This window comes from Entelurus aequoreus, linkage group LG18, assembly GCF_033978785.1.
Source record: "Entelurus aequoreus isolate RoL-2023_Sb linkage group LG18, RoL_Eaeq_v1.1, whole genome shotgun sequence".
Lineage (NCBI taxonomy): Eukaryota > Metazoa > Chordata > Actinopteri > Syngnathiformes > Syngnathidae > Entelurus > Entelurus aequoreus.
In genome coordinates, this window is record NC_084748.1 from 6357182 (window position 1) to 6374681 (window position 17500).

At 36.6% G+C, this 17500-nt stretch overlaps 1 pseudogene; it reads left to right on the forward strand.

Moving 5' to 3' along the window:
• Positions 1 to 17500, forward strand: part of LOC133633747 (slit homolog 1 protein-like) — a 101774-nt pseudogene that overhangs the window by 30125 nt on the left and 54149 nt on the right.

The following is a 17500-nucleotide window of genomic DNA, read 5'->3' on the forward strand; positions in this document are numbered from 1 at the left end:
ACTTCCTCCATCCTACTTCTTGTGTAACCTACATCCTCCATCCCACTTCCCATACTTTTTATTTCCTCCATCCTATTTTCTGTACATCCTACTTCTTGCACATCCTACTTCCTACACCCTACTCCCTGTCCATCCTACTTCCTCTGCATCCTACTTCCTTTAATCCTACTTCCTCCATCCTACTTCCTGTGCATCTTACTTCCTCTACCCTACTTCCTGTACATCCTACTTCCTCCATCCTACTTCCTGTGCATCTTACTTCCTCCATCCTACTTCCTGTGCATCCTACTTCCTGTGTATCCTACTTCCTCCATCCTACTTCCTGTGCATCCTACTTCCTGTGCATCCTACTTCCTGAGCATCCTACTTCCTGTGCATCCTACTTCCTCCATCCTACTTCCTCCATCCTACTTCCTGTACATCTACTTCCTGTACATCCTACTTTATGTGTATCCTACTTCCTGTGCATCCTACTTCCTCCACATTCTACTTCCTCCATCCTACTTCCTGTACATCTTACTTCCTGTACATCCTACTTTATGTTTATCCTACTTCCCGTGCATCCTTCTTCCTCCACATCCTACTTCCTCCATCCTACTTCCTGTACATCTTACTTCCTGTACATCCTACTTTATGTGTATCCTACTTCCTGTGCATCCTACTTCCTGTACATCCTACTTCCTCCATCCTACTTCCTGTACATTTTACTTCCTGTACGTCCTACTTTATGTGCATCCTACTTCCTGTACATCCTACTTCCTGTACATCCTACTTCCTGGTCAAGCAGTGGTCTTGCCAGACCACAGAGTAGTCTTCCTAGCCAGTGTTTAATGGAAGTGATAAAGGTCGACTTGCACGCTCCCTGGGCTTGTGGTGGCGGATCTCCGCTCTATAAAGTCTTCTGTGTATTTGATGATGGAATAAACGCATGAGGCAAGATAGTCCTCTCTTTCACTTTTTCTACTCGCTAAATAATGCTCCACAGTGGATGAAGGCGTGTTGTGTTAGGCCACGCCCACGCTCACACACTCCCATTCTTCCACTCAGCGCTCGCACGCCAACAACTGACCCTGCGGAAAGTGTTGATACTACTGCTGTGGATCTACAAGCATCAGTAGGAATGTCACTACGTCATTGTGTTGCCATGGAAACAATGGTTTGATGTTTCCTGTCAGATCATGTGACACCTTTCAAGTCGCACTCGGACTTTTGACACACGCAAGAAACCATCTCGGCTCTCACAACCTGCAAATTGCCTTGTGTGTGTGTGTGTGTGTGTGTGTGTGTGTGTGTGTGTGTGTGTGTGTGTGTGTGTGTGTGTGTGTGTGTGTGTGCATGTGTTGTTGCAATTTCCCACTCGTACTCCAGAATGGACTTGGCGTGTTCGATCAATCAGTTCCTGCACACACACTCTCTCTCTCTCTCACACACACACACACACACACACACACACACACACACACACACACACACACACACACACACACACACACACACACACACACACACACACACACACACACACACACACACACACACACACACACACTGCAGAGCTATTAGCACCTTCTTCCTGCACTGATGTCTTCTACAAAGCTTGGCACCGCAGAGACAGCGAATAAGCTGCTGATTGGTTCTGTGTGTGTGTGTGTGTGTGTGTGTGTGTGTGTGTGTGTGTGTGTGTGTGTGTGTGTGTGTGTGTGTGTGTGTGTGTGTGTGTGTGTGTGTGTGTGTGTGTGTGTGTGTGTGTGTGTGTGTGTGTGTGTTTTCCAAATGTCCATGTTGAGCATGTGAAGGTGGTGCAGATGTTGATGAGAACAGGTGTGTCATGACAAAGGGGGCGGAGTCAGTGGTGAGGTCCAGCACACTGTTATTCAACCTTCTTGTCGGCCGCCATCTTGTCTTCAACTCCTGTCTGTCTCCTAGCAGGAAGGTCCTCATGTTCTCATGTCCCCATGATGTCCTCATGTTCTCATGTCCCCATGATGTCCTCATGTTCTCATGATGTCCTCATGTTCTCATGTCCCCATGATGTCCTCATGTTCTCATGTCCCCATGATGTCCTCATGTTCTCATGTCCCCATGATGTCCTCATGTTCTCATGTTCCCGTGATGTCCTCATGTTCTCATGTCCCCATGATGTCCTCATGTTCTCATGTCCCCATGATGTCCTCATGTTCTCATGTCCCCATGATGTCCTCATGTTCTCATGTCCCCATGATGTCCTCATGTTCTCATGTCCCCTTCATGTCCTCATGTTCTCATGTCCCCGTGATGTCCTCATGTTCTCATGTCCCCTTGATGTCCTCATGTTCTCTTGTCCCCATGATGTCCTCATGTTCTCATGTCCCCGTGATGTCCTCATGTTCTCATGTCCCCGTGATGTCCTCATGTTCTCATGTCCCCTTCATGTCCTCATGTTCTCGTGTCCCCGTGATGTCCTCATGTTCTCATGTCCCCTTGATGTCCTCATGTTCTCATGTCCCCGTGATGTCCTCATGTTCTCATGTCCCCGTGATGTCCTCATGTTCTCATGTCCCCGTGATGTCCTCATGTTCTCATGTCCCCGTGATGTCCTCATGTTCTCATGTCCCCATGATGTCCTCATGTTCTCATGTCCCCATGATGTCCTCATGTTCTCATGTCCCCGTGATGTCCTCATGTTCTCATGTTCCCGTGATGTCCTCATGTTCTCATGTTCCCGTGATGTCCTCATGTTCTCATGTCCCCGTGATGTCCTCATGTTCTCATGTCCCCATGATGTCCTCATGTTCTCATGTCCCCATGATGTCCTCATGTTCTCATGTCCCCGTGATGTCCTCATGTTCTCATGTCCCCGTGATGTCCTCATGTTCTCATGTCCCCGTGATGTCCTCATGTTCTCATGTTCCCGTGATGTCCTCATGTTCTCATGTCCCCGTGATGTCCTCATGTTCTCATGTCCCTGTGATGTCCTCATGTTCTCATGTCCCCGTGATGTCCTCATGTTCTCATGTCCCCGTGATGTCCTCATGTTCTCATGTCCCCATGATGTCCTCATGTTCTCATGTCCCCGTGATGTCCTCATGTTCTCATGTCTCTGTGATGTCCTCATGTTCTCATGTCCCCGTGATGTCCTCATGTTCTCATGTTCCAGTGATGTCCTCATGTTCTCATGTCCCCATGATGTCCTCATGTCCTCATGTCCCTGTGATGTCCTCATGTTCTCATGTCCCCTTGATCTCATGTCCCCGTGATGTCCTCATGTTCTCATGTTCCCGTGATGTCCTCATGTTCTCATGTCCCCGTGATGTCCTCATGTTCTCATGTCCCCATGATGTCCTCATGTTCTCATGTCCCCGTGATGTCCTCATGTTCTCATGTCCCCGTGATGTCCTCATGTTCTCATGTCCCCGTGATGTCCTCATGTTCTCATGTCCCCGTGATCCCCTCATGTTCTCATGTCCCCATGATGTCCTCATGTTCTCATGTCCCCGTGATGTCCTCATGTTCTCATGTCCCCGTGATGTCCTCATGTTCTCATGTCCCCATGATGTCCTCATGTTCTCATGTCCCCATGATGTCCTCATGTTCTCATGTCCCCGTGATGTCCTCATGTTCTCATGTTCCCGTGATGTCCTCATGTTCTCATGTTCCTGTGATGTCCTCATGTTCTCATGTCCCCGTGATGTCCTCATGTTCTCATGTCCCCACGATGTCCTCATGTTCTCATGTCCCCATGATGTCCTCATGTTCTCATGTCCCTGTGATGTCCTCATGTTCTCATGTCGCCATGATGTCCTCATGTCCCCGTGATGTCCTCATGTTCTCATGTCCCCATGATGTCCTCATGTTCTCATGTCCCTGTGATGTCCTCATGTTCTCATGTCGCCATGATGTCCTCATGTCCCCGTGATGTCCTCATGTTCTCATGTCCCCGTGATGTCCTCATGTTCTCATGTCCCCGTGATGTCCTCATGTTCTCATGTCCCTGTGATGTCCTCATGTTCTCATGTCCCCATGATGTCCTCATGTTCTCATGTCCCCGTGATGTCCTCATGTTCTCATGTCCCCATGATGTCCTCATGTTCTCATGTCCCCGTGATGTCCTCATGTTCTCATGTTCCTGTGATGTCCTCATGTTCTCATGTCCCCATGATGTCCTCATGTTCCCATGTCCCCATGATGTCCTCATGTTCTCATGTCCCCGTGATGTCCTCATGTTCTCATGTCCCCGTGATGTCCTCATGTTCTCATGTTCCTGTGATGTCCTCATGTTCTCATGTCCCCGTGATGTCCTCATGTTCTCATGTCCCCATGATGTCCTCATGTTCTCATGTCCCTGTGATGTCCTCATGTTCTCATGTTCCCGTGATGTCCTCATGTTCTCATGTCCCCGTGATGTCCTCATGTTCTCATGTCCCCATGATGTCCTCATGTTCTCATGTCCCCGTGATGTCCTCATGTTCTCATGTCCCCATGATGTCCTCATGTTCTCATGTCCCCGTGATGTCCTCATGTTCGCATTGGCTGCTCCTCACACATTTCCTCCAAGGCACGTTTGTGCATATACTTTGTGGTGACCACCTACTGATGAGCATCCTCATGTCAGTCACATGACTACTGATGAGCATCCTCATGTCAGTCACATGACTACTGATGAGCATCCTCAGGTCAGTCACATGACTACTGATGAGCATCCTCATGTCAGTCACATGACTACTGATGAGCATCCTCATGTCAGTCACATGACTACTGATGAGCATCCTCATGTCAGTCACATGACTACTGATGAGCATCCTCAGGTCAGTCACATGACTGCTGATGAGACATGATGATGCATGATGGGCACAATCTAACAGTCATCTTCTTCTTGACAGGATATCATCATCTTCATTGTCAAACTCCACATCCTCATCCTCATCTTCATCCTCATCTTCTTTCTCATCTACCTAATCTTCTTTCTCATCTCTTATCTTCTTTTTCATCTACCTCATTTTCTTCATCTTCTTTCTCATCTATCTTATCTTCTTTCTCATCTATCTCATTTTCTTCATCTTTCTCATCTATATCATTTTCTTTATCTTTTTCTCATCTACCTAATTTTCTTCATCCTCATTTTCTTTTTCATCAGTCTAATTTTCTTTATCCTTATCTTCTTTATAATTTTTTTCATTCTCACCTTCTTTCTCATCTATCTCATTTTCTTCATCTTTAATTTTATTTCTCATCTACCTCATTTTCTTCAACTTCATTTTATTTCTCATCGACCTCATTTTCTTCATCTTCTTTCTCATCTACCTCATTTTTTTATTTTCATCTGCTTTCTCATCTACCCCATTTTCTTCATCTTCTTTCTCATCTATCTTATCTTCCTTCTCATCTACCTCATTTTCTTCATCTTCTTTCTCATCTTTATCATTTTCTTAATCTTTTTCTCATCTACCTCATTTTCTTCATCTCTAATTTTCTTTCTCATCTACCTCATTTTCTTCATCTTTAATTTTCTTTCTCATCTACCTCATTTTCTTCAACTTCATTTTATTTCTCATCTACCTCATTTTCTTCATCTTCTTTCTCATCTACCTCATTTTTTTCCTGATCTACCTCATTTTCTTAATTCTCTCCTTCTTTCTCATTTCCCTAATTTTCTTCTTGCTCATCTTGCTTTCTCATATACCTCATTTTCTTTCTCATCTACCTCACATTCTTCATCCTCATCTCCTTTCTCCTCAACCTCATTTTTTTCATCCTCATCTTCTTTCTCATTTACCTCCTTTTCTTCATCGTCACCTTTCTCATCTATATCATTTTGTTTCTCATCTACCTAATTTTCTTCATCCTAATCTTCTTTCTCATCTACCTCATTTTCTTCATCCTCATCTTCTTTCTCATCTACCTCATTTTATTCACCTTCATCGTCTTTCTCGTCAACCTCATTTTCTTCATCCTCATCTTCTTTCTCATCGACCTCATTTTCTTCATCCTCATCTTCTTTCTCATCTACCTCATTTTATTCACCTTCATCTTCTTTCTCATCAACCTCATTTTCTACATCCTAATCTTCATCCTCATCTACCTCATTTTCTTCATTCTCATCTACCTCATTTTCGTCATCCTCATCCTCTTGCTCATCTATCTCAATTTCTTCATCCTCATCTTATTTCTCATCTATCTCGTGTTCTTTCTCATCTACCTAATTTTCTTCATCCTCATCTTCTTTCTCATCGACCTCATTTTCTTCATCCTCATCTTCTTTCTCATCTACCTCATTTTCTTTCTCATGTACCTCATTTTCTTCATCCTCTTTCTCATCTATCGGATTTTCTTCATCCTCATCTTATTTCTCATCTATCTCATGTTCTTTCTCATCTGCCTCATTTTATTCACTTTCATCGTCTTTCTCATCGACCTCATTTTCTACATCCTAATCTTCGTTCTCATCTGCCTCATTTTGTTTCTCATCTACCTCATTTTATTCATCCTCATCCTCTTTCTCATCTATCTCATTTTCTTTATCCTCATCTTCTTTCACATCTATCTCGTGTTCTTTCTCATCGACCTCATTTTCTACATCCTAATCTTCTTTCTCATCTACCTCACTTTCTTTCTCATCTACCTCATTTTCTTCATCCTCATCCTCTTTCTCATCTATCTCATGTTCTTCATCCTCATCTTATTTCTCATCTACCTCATTTTATTCACCTTCATCGTCTTTCTCGTCGACCTCATTTTCTTCATCCTCATCTTCTTTCTCATCTACCTCATTTTCTTCATCCTCATCTTCTTTCTCATCTACCTCATTTTATTCACCTTCATCTTCTTTCTCATCGACCTCATTTTCTACATCCTAATCTTCATCCTCATCTACCTCATTTTCTTCATTCTCATCTACCTCATTTTCTTCATCCTCATCCTCTTGCTCATCTATCTCATTTTCTTCATCCTCATCTTATTTATCATCTATCTCGTGTTCTTTCTCATCTACCTAATTTTCTTCATCCTCATCTTCTTTCTCATCGACCTCATTGTCTTCATCCTAATCTTCTTTCTCATCGACCTCATTTTCTTTCTCATCTACCTCATTTTCTTCATCCTCTTTCTCATCTATCTGATTTTCTTCATCCTCATCTTATCTCTCATCTATCTCATGTTCTTTCTCATCTACCTCATTTTATTCACTTTCATCTTCTTTCTCATCGACCGCATTTTCTACATCCTAATCTTCGTTCTCATCTGCCTCATTTTCTTTCTCATCTACCTCATTTTATTCATCCTCATCCTCTTTCTCATCTATCTCATTTTCTTCATCCTCATCTTCTTTCACATCTGTCTCGTGTTCTTTCTCATCGACCTCATTTTCTACATCCTAATCTTTTTTCTCATCTACCTCATTTTCTTTCTCATCTGCCTCATTTTCTTCATCCTCATCCTCTTTCTCATCCATCTCATTTTCTTCCTCCTCATCTTATTTCTCATCTACCTCGTGTTCTTTCTCATCTACCTCATTTTCTTCATCCTCGTCTTCTTTCTCATCTACCTCATTTTCTTCATCCTCATCTTCTCTCTCATCTACCTCATTCAATCCACCTTCAGCATCTTCCTCATCTACCTCATTTTCTTAATTCTCTCGTTCTTTCTCATTTCCCTAATTTTCTTCTTGCTCATCTTGCTTTCTCATCTACCTCATTTTCTTTCTCATCTACCTCACATTCTTCATCCTCATCTCCTTTCTCATCAACCTCATTTTTTTCATCCTCATCTTCTTTCTCATTTACCTCCTTTTCTTCATCGTCAGCTTTCTCATCTATATCATTTTCTTTCTCATCTACCTAATTTTCTTCATCCTCATCTTCTTTCTCATCTACCTCATTTTATTCACCTTCATCTTCTTTCTCATCGACCTCATTTTATTCACCTTCATCGTCTTTCTCGTCGACCTCATTTTCTTCATCCTCATCTTCTTTCTCATCTACCTCATTTTCTTCATCCTCATCTTCTTTCTCATCTACCTCATTTTATTCACCTTCATCTTCTTTCTCATCGACCTCATTTTCTACATCCTAATCTTCATCCTCATCTACCTCATTTTCTTCATTCTCATCTACCTCATTTTCTTCATCCTCATCCTCTTGCTCATCTATCTCATTTTCTTCATCCTCATCTTATTTCTCATCTATCTCGTGTTCTTTCTCATCTACCTAATTTTCTTCATCCTCATCTTCTTTCTCATCGACCTCATTTTCTTCATCCTAATCTTCTTTCTCATCTACCTCATTTTCTTTCTCATCTACCTCATTTTCTTCATCCTCTTTCTCATCTATCTGATTTTCTTCATCCTCATCTTATCTCATGTTCTTTCTCATCTACCTCATTTTATTCACTTTCATCTTTCTCATCGACCTCATTTTCTACATCCTAATCTTCGTTCTCATCTGCCTCATTTTCTTTCTCATCTACCTCATTTTATTCATCCTCATCCTCTTTCTCATCTATCTCATTTTCTTCATCCTCATCTTCTTTCACATCTATCTCGTGTTCTTTCTCATCGACCTAATTTTCTACATCCTAATCTTCTTTCTCATCTACCTCATTTTCTTTCTCATCTACCTCATTTTCTTCATCCTCATCCTCTTTCTCATCTATCTCATGTTCTTCATCCTCATCTTATTTCTCATCTACCTCGTGTTCTTTCTCATCTACCTCATTTTCTCCATCCTCATCTTCTTTCTCATCTACCTCATTTTCTTCATCCTCATCTTCTCTCTCATCTACCTCATTCAATCCACCTTCAGCATCTTCCTCATCCACCTCATTTTCTTCACCTTCATCTTCTTTCTCATGCACTTCATCGTCATCATTCTAGCCTTTTCCCTCTTCTCCTTTATTTTCATCTTCTTCCTCATCAGCATTACTTTCACACCTCTCATCTTCATCCTCCCCTTCATTCTCATTTCATGACCGTCCCGATCGTCGGCTTCCTCATCCTCCTCATTCTCGTCTTGACCCCTTGTCCTCGCTCTCCTCGCCTTCTTCATCTTAACCCTCCACCTCCTCCTCATCTTCATCCTCACCTCACCAATCTTCACCTTCCTCATGTTCTCATCTTCCTCTCTTCATCTTCGCCCGCCTGGACCTCAATGCACGCAGAACAAAATATGACTGACTTTATTACCAAAGGGTGTGCAAGGTGTAAGTGTGTAGTGTGTGTGTGAGTGTAGGGTGTTGTGCGGCAGAGGGATGAGAACTGAGAAATGAGGTGAGGGTCAGAGGGCGAGCAGGAAGCGAGTGGGAAAGTTTACCTTTCTCAGCAAATAGTTGAGGAGGAGGACGGAGGTAGGCCAGCAGACAAAGACGGGCCGAAGAAGAAGAGCCATGAGAAAGAGACATGGACACTGATGAGAGGAGGAGAGAGCAAATATCACACACACACACACACACACACACACACACACACACACACACACACACACACACACACACACACACACACACACACACACACACACACACACACACACACACACACACACACACACACACACACAGCTGTGACCATGTGGTGTTTCCCTGCAGTAAACATCATCTTGTCTCCTAGCAACAAGAGTCTGGGGACATCCTGAGGGGACACTAACTAATATATATACAGTAAAGTGTGTGTGTGTGTGTGTGTGTGTGTGTGTGTGTGTGTGTGTGTGTGTGTGTGTGTGTGTGTGTGTGTGTGTGTGTGTGTGTGTGTGTGCGCGTGTGGGTGTGCGTGTGCGTGTGTCAACAATAGTGGTGTGTCACCTGTGTTGACGTAACCGTAGCAACCTCGCCTCCACGCAGACGTGAAGTATGTCAATATTCCCGTTGATGGCGCGCGGAGGTGGGCGGGGCTAACATTCCGCTGCAAGAACGACGTTGGAGAAACATTGAGGGACGTTAGCATAGGGCGGCTAAAGGTCGTACTGTTGGCATTCCAAGGTCATTTCAGCCAGACAGGAAAGTTATTCTTTTTTTAGGTTTTATTCCACTTGAAGTACATGCGCACTGAGACTTTGAAGTGCACTTAAGGAAGTGTTCCATTTCAGTGATCCCAGATTCAAACAAATAAATCCACTAAACTTGTGTGTAACCTGAGATTAATCAGAATTCTAATTGATCTGATTTTCAAATAATGAATATCATTTGGCAGCATTGGTAAAAATGTGTACCTCCCATTGTTACATTATTGATTATGCACTCCATTATTAGATGTTTTCATGTGCAAACTAACTTATTTTTACTATATGTCATATTTGGCATGAGTATATAATAACACTTTTTTCCTGTCAAAATCGAAATAATTATCTGCATTTAGTAAAAAAAAAAAAAAAAGAAGTATTTTATTAACACACATTCCCAGGCTGGAGATGTGGCCCCCGGTCCTTGACTTTGACACCTGTCAACATTGCAACTTTTTCTTGTTACATTTCACCGGTTTCACCTTTTTCTTACACTTTTTGATGGTTTTCTTTGTGATGGTGTTTGTAGAATGGGCCGTTAAAAAGTCACCCGGGGGGCCACACTTGCACACCCTGGTCTAGACAGGAGACCCCGGGACCGGTGTCAGCCAGTCGGGCGTTTCAACAACAATCTTCCTTTCTTCAAGTTCTCACGAGCGCAGACAGCATCAAGGGAACAATATTGTTCCTCTCGTTTGGACAAACTGCAGCAAATGTGCCGTCTGGGACAAAGGAATTGAGAACATGAAGACTATTTGAGGAATGGAGATGTTGGCGCGGGGGGGGTCCAAAGTGCGGCTCGGGGGCCATTTGCAGCCCGCCGATCTTACAATACTATATACTTTAGTAGATACACGGAAATACAGTATGTTACATCATCTATTTGAATTGTACAGTAGAACAAGACAAATGTTCTTTTCACAACCTTTTTACTCCTTTCAATTATTTCTGTCATGATTTTTTGATGGTTTCATTTATTCCTTTTATGACTTTTTACTCATTTCCTTTATTCTTTTATGACGTTTGCTTATTTGCTGTTATTTATTTATTTAAGACTTTTTACCTATTTCCTTTATTTATTTAAGACTTTTTACTTATTTTCTTTCTTTATTTATTTTAAGACTTTTTACTTATTTCCTTTATTTATTTTAGACATTTTACCTATTTTCTTTCTCTCTTTATTTTAAGACCTTTTACTTGTTTCCTTTATTTATTAAAGACTTTTTACTTATTTTCTTTATTTATACTAGACATTTTACTTATTTTCTTTCTTTTTTTTATTTAAGACCTTTTACTTATTTCCTTTATTTATTAAAGACTTTTTACTTATTTTCTTTATTTATTTATTTTAAGACTTTTTACATATTTCCTTTATTTATTTAAGACATTTTACTTATTTCCGTTATTTATTTAAGACTTTTTACTTATTTCCTTTATTTATTGAAGACTTTATACTTATTTTTTTTCTTTATTTATTTTAAGACCTTTTACTTATTTCCTTTATTTATTTTAAGACTTTTTACATATTTCCGTTATTTATTTTAGACATTTTACTTATTTTCTTTCTTTCTTTATTTTAAGACCTTTTACTTATTTCCTTTATTTATTAAATACTTTTTACTTATTTTCTTTATTTATTTTAAGACCTTTTACTTATTTCCTTTATTTATTTAAGACCTTTTACTTATTTTTGTTATTAATTTTTTAAAAGACTTTTTACTTATTTCCTTTGTTTATTTTAGACGTTTTACTCATTTCCGTTATTTATTTAAGACTTTTTACTTATTTCCTTTATTTATTTAAGACTTTTTACTTATTTCCTTTATTTATTCAAGACGTTTTACTTATTTTCTTTATGTATTTGTTTCATGATTTTTTTAAACTTATTTCCTTTACTCATTTCAATACTTGTTTTACTAATTACACTTATTGTTTTTAATTTCATGACCTTTACCAATTTGATTTATTTATTTAATTACATTTTTACTTAAATTGTTATCTCATTTATCTCATTATCTGTTTATTTTTTATTGTGTTTGTTATTCATTTCATTTAAAACTGTCATTGCTCAAAAAATAATAATGAATCAAAATCAATGTTGTTATGAATTATTGACATATTTAAGACTCCAATTACTTCACATCAAAAATTCCAGTTATGAAATATTTTTTGGGGCAAAATATTGCATGTTTTGTGTGTTTGCCTTGTAAAAAATGAACATTAAAAAAAAAAAAAAAAAAAAACAACTTATAATCGAGGAATAGTTTTAAAACTAATCTAGAGATTTAGGTGTTGTAAATAAAAATAACCTTATTTTTAACACTTTTATTAGTGGGACACTTTTGGAATACCCTAAAAATTTTAGTGGGATTTTTGTATTTTTTAAATGGTCATTGCTCAAACGTTAAAAAAACATTAAAATCAAAGTTATGAATTATTGACCTATTTAAGGCACAAATTGTTTATCTTGAATATTCCAATTAAAAACATTTTGGGGGGAAACATTTGACATTTGTTTTGTTTTAGGCATAAAAAACATAAGGGCATAAAGCATATAATTTTTATTTTTTTTTAAACTTTATATCGACATATAAATCTGAATTTGATCTACAGATTTAAGTGTTGAAAAATAAAATAATAATAATATATGACTTATTTTTTCAAATGTTTTGACTGAGAACCTTCTAGGTGCCTGAGAATGTTCCAGTCCAGGTAAAACATTTTGTATTGTTGTGTGTTTTAGCGACCTGAGTGAGAACTGTATCCAGGCCGTTCCCAGGAGAGCCTTCAGGGGAGCCGCAGACCTCAAAAACCTGTAAGTGACTCAACTTCTTCATCCTGCTGTCTACTGTGTACCTAATAACGTGGCCAGTATTACCTTGGTCAGCAGTCTGCTGCCCCCTGGTGGAACTAGCAGTACATGCATTGCTGCCCCCTGGTGGAACTAACAGTACATGCATTGTTGGCAGCGGTCTGCTGCCCCCTGGTGGAACTAACAGTACATGCATTGTTGGCAGCTTACTGGATATACTGTACTCTACTCATGTGCTTGTAGCGGTTAGTATGTACTAGTTAGTATATTGTTGATGTACTGGTAGTATTTACTAGTTAGTATATTGTTGATGTACTGGTAGTATTTACTAGTTAGTACATTGTTTATGCACTGTTAGTATTTACTAGTTAGTATGTGGTGTATGTACTGTTAGTATTTACTAGATAGTATGTGGTTTATGTACTGTTAGTACTTACTAGTTAGTATATTGTTGATGTACTGTTAGTATTTACTAGTTAGTACATGGTTTATGTACTGTTAGTATTTACTAGTTAGTATGTGGTTTGTGTACTGTTAGTACTTACTAGTTAGTATATTGTTGATGTACTGTTAGTATTTACTAGTTAGTACATGGTTGATGTACTGTTAGTATTTACTAGTTAGTATATTGTTGATGTACTGTTAGTATTTACTAGTTAGTGCATGGTTTATGTACTACTAGTATTTACTAATTAGTATATTGTTGATGTACTGTTAGTATTTACTAGTTAGTATGTGGTTTATGCACTGGTTAGTATCTACTAGTTAGTACACAGTTCATGTACTGGTTATTATTTACTAGTTAGTACTTGGTTTATGCACTGGTTAGTATTTACTAGTTATTACATTGTTTATGTACTTTTAGTATTTACTAGTCAGTATATTGTTTATGTACTGTTAGTATTTACTAGTTAGTGTATTGTTTGTGTACTTTTAATATTTACTATTTAGTACATGGTTTATGCACTGGTTAGTATTTATTAGTTATTGCATTGTTTATGTACTGCTTGTATTTACTAGTTAGTATATTGTTTATGTACTGTTTGTATTTACTAGTTAGTATATTGTTTATGTGCTGTTAGTATTTACTAGTTAGTACATGGTTCATGTACTGGTTAGTATCTACCAGTTATTACATTGTTTATGTACGGGATAGTATTTACTAGTTTGTACATGGTTTCTGCGCTGGTTAGTATTTACTAGTTAGTATGTGGTTTATGTACTGGTTAGCACTGCATTGTTGTTGTACTGGTTAGTACTGCATCGTTTTTGTACTGTTAGTATCTGCTAGTTAGTGCATAGTTAATAGTTAGCGCCGGCCAATATATTCTAGTTACTATATGGTTAATGCACTGGTTAGTGTGTACTAGTTAGTTCTGCACAGTTTAAGTACTGGCTAGTATATGTATGTTAGTGCACAGTTGATTCACTGGTCAGTATCTACTAGTTAGTGCATGGATAATGCACTGGTTAGTGTGGACAAGTGATTACTACATGGGTTAAGTACTGGTTAGCATCTGCTAGTTAGTGCATATTTGATTTCACTGGTCAGTATCTACTAGTTAGAAAATGGTTAATGCACTGGTCAGTATCTACTAGTTAGTATATGGTTAATGTACTGGTTATTGTGCACTAGTTAGTACAACATGGTTTATGCACTGGTTAGTGTGTACTAGTTAGTGCATAGTTGATGCTATTGTCAGTATCTACTAGTTAGTACATGGTTTATGCACTGGTTAGTGTGTACTAGTTAGTACACAGTTAATGTCTACTAGTTAGTACTGCATGGTTGATGTACTGGTTAGTATCATCTAGTGCACCGGTCAGTATCTACTAGTTAGTGCACGGTTTGTGCACTGGTTAGTGTGTACTAGTTAGTGCATGGTTGATGCACTGGTTAGTGTGTACTAGTTAGTACTGCATAGTTTAAGTAGCTGTGTGGACTGACAGCCAGCTGGACAAGAACCACATCAGCTGCATCGAGGAGGGAGCGTTCCGAGCGCTGCGTTCACTGGAAGTACTGTGAGTATGTCCCCGCGCTGCCTTCAGGCGTCGCGTCAGCGCGGGCGTGACGTGTTTCCTCTGTGGGCCTGCAGGACGCTGAACAACAACAACATCAGCAGCATCCCCGTCTCCAGTTTCAACCACATGCCCAAACTACGCACCTTGTGAGTCCTTCAACCACCCTTATATTTATATTTATATTCATATTATTATTAATGGTGTCCTGTTCCTGCTCCCCAACTATATAAATAAATAAATAATATATTTATATATATTAATAATATTATTAATGGTGTCCTGTTCCTGCTCCCCAAGTATATAAATAAATAAATAATAAATGTATTTAATAATAATAATATTATTAATGTTGTCCTGTGCCTGCTCCCCGAGTATATAAATAAATACATGATAAATGTATTTAATAATAATAATATTATTATTATTAATGGTGTTCTCTGCCTGCTCCCCAAGAATATAAATAAATAAATAATAAATGTATATATATTATTAATAGTATTAATAATGGTGTCCTGTGCCTGCTCCCCAAGTATATAAACAAACAAATAATATATCTATATATATTATTAATAATATTATTAATGGTGTCCTGTGCCTGCTCCCCAACTATATAAATACATAAATAATACATTTATATAGAATAATAATATTATTATTAATGGTGTCCTGTTCCTGCTCCCCAACTATATAAATAAATAAATAATATATTTATATATATTAATAATATTATTAATGGTGTCCTGTTCCTGCTCCCCAAGTATATAAATAAATAAATAATAAATGTATTTAATAATAATAATATTATTAATGTTGTCCTGTGCCTGCTCCCCAAGTATATAAATAAATACATAATAAATGTATTTAATAATAATAATATTATTATTATTAATGGTGTTCTCTGCCTGCTCCCCAAGTATATAAATAAATAAATAATAAATGTATATATATTATTAATAGTATTAATAATGGTGTCCTGTGCCTGCTCCCCAAGTATATAAACAAACAAATAATATATCTATATATATTATTAATAATATTATAAATGGTGTCCTGTGCCTGCTCCCCAAGTATATAAATAAATAAAAAATACATTTATATATTAATAATATTATTAATAAGGGTGTCCTGTGCCTGCTTACCAAGCATATAAATAAATAAATAATAAATGTATATAATAATAATATTATTAATGGTGTCCTGTTCCTGCTCCCCAAGTATACAAACAAATAATATATTTATATATATTATTAATAATATTATTAATGTTGTCCTGTGCCTGCTCCCCAAGTATATAAATAAATAAATAATAAATGTACCGGTATTTAACATTATTATTATTATTATTATTATTATTATTATTATTATTATTATTATTATTATTATTATTATTATTATTATTAATGGTGTCCTCTGCCTGCTCCCCAAGTATATAAACAAATAAATAATATATTTATATATAATATTATTAATGGTGTCCTGTGCCTGCTCCCCAAGTATATAAATAAATAAATAATAAATTTATTTAATAATAATAATATTATTATTATTAATGGTGTCCTCTGCCTGCTCCCCAAGTATATAAACAAATAAATAATACATTTATATATATTAATAATATTATTATTAATGGTGTCCTGCTCCTGCTCCCCAAGTATATAAACAAATAAATATTATATTTATATATATTATTAATAATATTAATAATGGTTTCCGGTGCCTGCTCCCCAAGTATATAAATAAATAATAAATGTATATAATTATAATATTATTATTAATGGTGTCCTCTGCCTGCTCCCCAAGTATATAAACAAATAAATAATATATTTATATGTAATATTAATAATATTATTAATGGTGTCCTGTGCCTGCTCCCCAAGTATATAAATAAATAAATAATAAATGTATTTAATAATAATAGTATTATTATTATTAATGGTGTGCTCTGCCTGCTCCCCAAGTTTATAAACAAATAAATAATACATTTATATATATTTATAATATTATTATTAATGGTGTCCTGATCCTGCTCCCCAAGTATATAAACAAATAAATATTATATTTATATATATTATTAATAATATTAATAATGGTTTCCGGTGCCTGCTCCCCAAGTATATAAATAAATAATAAATGTATATAATTATAATATTATTAATAATGGTGACCTGTGCCTGCCCCCTAAGTATATAAACAAATAAATTATATATATATATATATATATATATATATATATATATATATATATATATATATATATATATATATATATATATATATATATATATATATATATATATATATATACATATATATATATATATATATATATATATACATATATATATATATATATATATATATATATATATATATATATATATATATATATATATATATATGTATATATATGTATATATATATATATATATATATACATATATATATATATATATATATATATATATATATATGTATATATATGTATATGTATATATATGTATATATATGTATATATATATATATATATAGATATATAGATATATATATATATATATATATATATATATATATATATATATATACATATATATAATATTAATGGTGTCCTGTGTCTACTCCCCAAGTATATAAATAAATAAATTATATATATAATAATAATATTATTAATGGTGTCCTGTGCCTGCTCCCCAAGTATATAAAT